Below are 5,032 nucleotides of genomic sequence, written 5' to 3'. Positions count from 1 at the left end.
GACTACCTCTGTACCGTAAACCAGCATATAGGGGGTTGCCCCGGTCGATGTGCGGACTGTGGTGCGATATCCCAGTAAAGAAAACGATAACTTCTCGTGCCATTGTTTATGCTCTTCTATCATTTTCCTCAATATCTTCTTGATATTCTTATTGGCAGCTTCTGTTGTTCCGTTCATCTGAGGTCTGTAGGTTGTGGAATTCTTGTGTCTGATCTTGAAGGTTTCACACATGGCTTTCATCAAGTCACTGTTGAGGTTGGATCCATTATCGGTAATGATTGACTCTGGAATCCCGAATCGGCAAACAATGCGGTCGCGGACAAAGTCTGCCACGGCCTTCTTGGTTACTGCTCTGTAAGATGCTGCTTCAACCCATTTGGTGAAATAGTCAAGTGCTACCAAGATAAACATGTGCCCGTTGGAAGCAGCGGGCTCGATTGGTCCAATAATATCCATTTCCCAAACGGCGAACGACCATGGTGAGCTTGTTGCATTAAGCTCGCTTGGAGGTACCTTGATCATGTCTACATGTATTTGACAGCGGTGGCATTTCCGGACGTCCTGGATGCAGTCCGTCTCCAAAGTCATCCAAAATAACCAGCACGGAGTATCTTCTTTGCTAAGACAAAACTGTTCATATGTGGATCGCAGGTCCCAGCATGAATTTCCTCGAGTATCCTGGATGCTTCTTTTGCATCGACACCCCTTAGCAATCCCAAATCAGGAGTCCTCCTATACAGGATTCCCCCGCTATGAAAGAAATTGTTGGATAAACTCCGAAGTGTGTGCTTCTGAGTGGGATTTGCGAGCTCCGGGTATTCTCCTTTCGTCAAATATTCCTTGATGTCATGAAACCAAGGTTTTTTGTCTGCTTCTTCCTCAACATAAGCACAATAAGCTGGTTGATCATAGATCTTTACCAAAATAGGGTTAATGAAGTTCTTGTTTGGATGTTGTATCATGGATGATAGGGTAGCCAATGCATCGGCGAACTCATTTTGGATTCTAGGAACATGTTGGAATTCTGTCTTTGTGAACCTCTTTCTTAATTCCTATACATGATGCAGATACGGGAGTATCTTGGAGTTTTTCGTTGCCCATTCTTCTCGGACCTGATGTATAAGTAGGTCCAAATCTCCGATCACTAGCAACTCTTGAATGTTCATGTTAATAGCCATTTTGATCCCTAAGATGTAGGCTTCGTACTCGGCCATATTGTTGGTGCACGGGAACCTGAGTTTGGCGGACACCGGATAATGCTGACCGATTTTTGATACCAGGACTACTCCTATGCCAACTCCTTTGAAATTTGCTGCTCCATCAAAAAATAATCTCCAACCATCATAGGATTCTGCAATGTCTTCTCCTATGAATGACACCTCTTCGTCAGGAAAATATGTTTTCAGGGGTTCGTACTCTCCATCCACGGGATTTTCAGCAAGGTGATCTGCCAATTCCTGTCCCTTGATCGCTTTTTGAGTTACGTAAACAATGTAAAACTCACTTAATGGGATTTTCCACTTGGCTAGCTTACCAGTGGGCATGGGCTTCTGAAATATGTACTTCAAGGGATCCATCCTTGATATGAGGTATGTAGTATAGGCACAGAAGTAATGTCTCAACTTCTGAGCTACCCAAGTCAAAGCATAGCAGGTGCGCTCTAATAGAGAATACCGAGCCACGTACGGGGTGAATTTCTTACTAAGGTAATAAATGGCCTGCTCCTTCCTCCCCGTTTCATCATGCTACCCCAGAACACAACCAAATGCTCTATCCAATACTGCAAGGTAGAGTAATAAGGGTCTACCTGGCTCAAGAGGAACTAAGACTGGTGGTATGGACAGGTATTCCTTGATTCTGTCGAAAGCTCTTTGGCAATTATCAGTCCATTTGATAGTGGCGTCCTTCTTTAGCATCTTAAAGATCGGCTCACAGATAACTGTAGATTGTACTATGAACCAGCTGATGTAGTTAAGTCTCCCCAAGAAACTCTTCACGTCCTTCTTGTTCTTTGGTGGTGGCAATTCTTGAATAGCTTTGACCTTAGATGGATCTAGTTCTATTCCTCGGTGACTCACGATAAACCCAAGTAGTTTTCCGGCAGGAACCCCAAAGGCACACTTCGTGGGATTCAGTTTCAGGTTGTACCTCCATAATCTGTTGAAGAACTTCCTCAAATCTTCCATTTGGTCAATGGCTTTATTGGACTTGATAATAACATCATCTGCGTACACCTCTATCTCCTTGTGTATCATATTGTGGAAGATGGTAATCATGGACCTTATGTAGGTGGTCCCTACATTCTTCAGGCCGAACGGCATCATCTTGTAATAGTACATTCCCCACGGCGTAATGAAAGCCATTTTCTCAGCATCTTCTTCATCCATCCAGATCTGATGATACTCAACGAAACAATCCACAAATGACTATAATTCATGCTTGGCGCAATTGTCGATCAGGATGTGTATGTTTGGCAAGGGGAAGTCATCTTTCGGACTGGCCCGGTTGAGATCCTGGTAGTCGACACAGAATCTGACCTTCCCGTCCTTCTTTGGTATTGGCACAATGTTGGCTAACCATGTTGGGTATTCTACTACCCTGAGAACCTTGGCTTTGACTTGCTTAGTGACTTCTTCCTTGATTTTCAAACTCATGCCAGGCTTAAACTTTCTGAGCTTTTGCTTTACCGGCAGACATGTTGGATCAGTTGGCAGTTTGTGAGCCACAATAGATGTACTCAGATCAGTTATGTCATCATACGACCAAGCGAATATGTCTTCATATTCCCTTGGAAATTCTGTGTATTCCTTCTTTTCTGATGGCGATAAGTGGACACTGATTCTCGTTTCTTTGAAATTCTCTGCATCTCCCAGGTTAACAATATCGGTCTCGTCCAGGTTGGACTTAGGTCTGCTCTCAAAATTCTCAACTTCCTTAACAACCTCTTCTGGTATTTCATCTTCCTCTAAAATAGTGTTTGTTTGTTGCGTTGTCTCGTCGCACATCACAGTTATCGGTTCATCAAGATAGGTAATAGTAATGTTGTATAAGTAAAGTAATGAGAGAAAATAATAGTAATAAGTTTTGATTCATAAGGAAAGTCAAAAATGCTTTGATAAACTGCATAATCGTTTTGAACATTGGAGATCTTATTGCGGGAATTAAAATGCGAAAGGAAAATCATTTAGTAAATAAAAATAATGTATGATGCTTGTTTTAGCCTTGCTACCCCGAGGCTCGTCGGGCTATGGTTGTCCCGATGGTCCAGTTATTGAGACGTGTTCCTCTGCTTACAGCCTATATGGAAGGGCCTTCCTCCTTATCCTCCTCAAGAACAACACAATAGTCTATGTCATTATCTTCTAGGAACAAATTCCTCATCCGCTACAAGTGCTTCTTCTTCTTCTGACCCATAGATAACACCGGCTGGTTGGAAAGTCTGCTACAAGTGTGGTATTGGCTGCCCAGCGGGTAGTAAGGACTGCGCCATAGTGGCGGGCAATGGTTGAATTCCTCCTAGGTGTACTCATATCCCATACTGAAAGTAGTGTCATGCTTCTTGAGATTTATGGGCTTAGCGATTCCTTGGAGATTCTTGCCGAGCCCTTTTCCAGATTCGTACCCATACTAATTCAGTATACTCTCGATCTTGTTATCCCACCATTTGTCTTTGTCAATAGCATTCACCCATTTGATGTGATGGTAAGTCTCTCCTCCCAACTTCCTTCTCCCCTCGATTGATGGAATGGTTTGGCGACTATATATAGGGTTGCTACCATGCTGTGAATGATCACTTCCTAGTGATTCCACTCAAACTTCACTGCCTGATGTAGTGTTGATGCTATGGCCCCAGCAACATGGATCCATAGCTGTCCCAATAGCAGATTGTAAGATACTGGCACGTCTATCACTTGGAAATCAACGTCGAACCAAGTTGGCCCCATCTGTAAGCACAGACTAATTTCCCTAATGGTGGACCTTTGGGAACCGTCTAAAGTTTTCGTGTTGATGGCTTCATCCTTTATCTCGTGCAGTCCCCTACCCAACTTCTTGAGTGTTACCAATGGACAAATGTTGAGACTAGAACCCCCGTCGATTAGGATCCTGGTGATGAAGTAATCCTCGCATTGCACAGTGATGTGTAGTGCTTTGTTGTGTCCCAACCCTTCAGGTGGCAGCTCATCCTCATGAAAAGTGATCTTGTGGCTCTCCAACACATGTCCTACCATGTTAGCCATTTCCTCGCCCGTGATGTTGCTTGGCACGTATGCTTCACTCAGCACCTTCAACGGGGCATTCTTGTGTGCCTCAGAATTTTGTAGCAAAGCAAGAATGGAAATTTGCGCTGGTGTTTTGTTCAGCTGGTCGATGACCGAGTATTCCTTGGCTTGTATCTTTCTCCAAAGATCATCTGGACCTGTCTCAATGATGGGCAACCGATTGGAGGCCTGCTTGCTTGACTCAGCTAGATGTTTCGGGGTATAAACTCTACCCGTTCTCGGTATACCTTGTGTGACAACAGTTTTCTCAAACCTAACCTTGCCTTTCCTCCTTGCCTCAGCTGTATAGTCCCATGGTATAGCCTTGGTATGGAATGGTGTTACGGACGACATCGCCACTGGGATCGGCGTGGACATCTTCACTCCGAATGGAGCATGTGCTGTGGGAGGTAAAACTGCAACTTCAAATGGTGGAGGTGCATTTGCTGGAGTCGCGAATTCGACCTCAATTGGTGTTGGTGTCTTTGCAGTTGCTTTGAACTCAAGTGGCACAGACATGTTTACCTCAGCGTCCCCAGATGGCTGAATCTGGACTATGATTGGATTAAGAGTAACTATTAGTTTCTTTGGATCATCACCTTCTGTGATCAACCCAATCGACCCCTCAAGATCCCAAATCCTCTATTTCGATCATGTGAACGCCTCCACCCTTATGGTCTGGCAGAGGTTTATTGCGGATATTTGGAGCAGGTTCCTTTTCCACAAAAATTTTATTGTCAATCAGAGCCTGGATCTTGTCTTTCAGAGAACGA

The sequence above is a fragment of the Nicotiana sylvestris genome, chromosome 11 (assembly GCF_000393655.2).
Source record: "Nicotiana sylvestris chromosome 11, ASM39365v2, whole genome shotgun sequence".
Taxonomy (NCBI): domain Eukaryota; kingdom Viridiplantae; phylum Streptophyta; class Magnoliopsida; order Solanales; family Solanaceae; genus Nicotiana; species Nicotiana sylvestris.
This window is presented reverse-complemented; position numbering follows the sequence as displayed.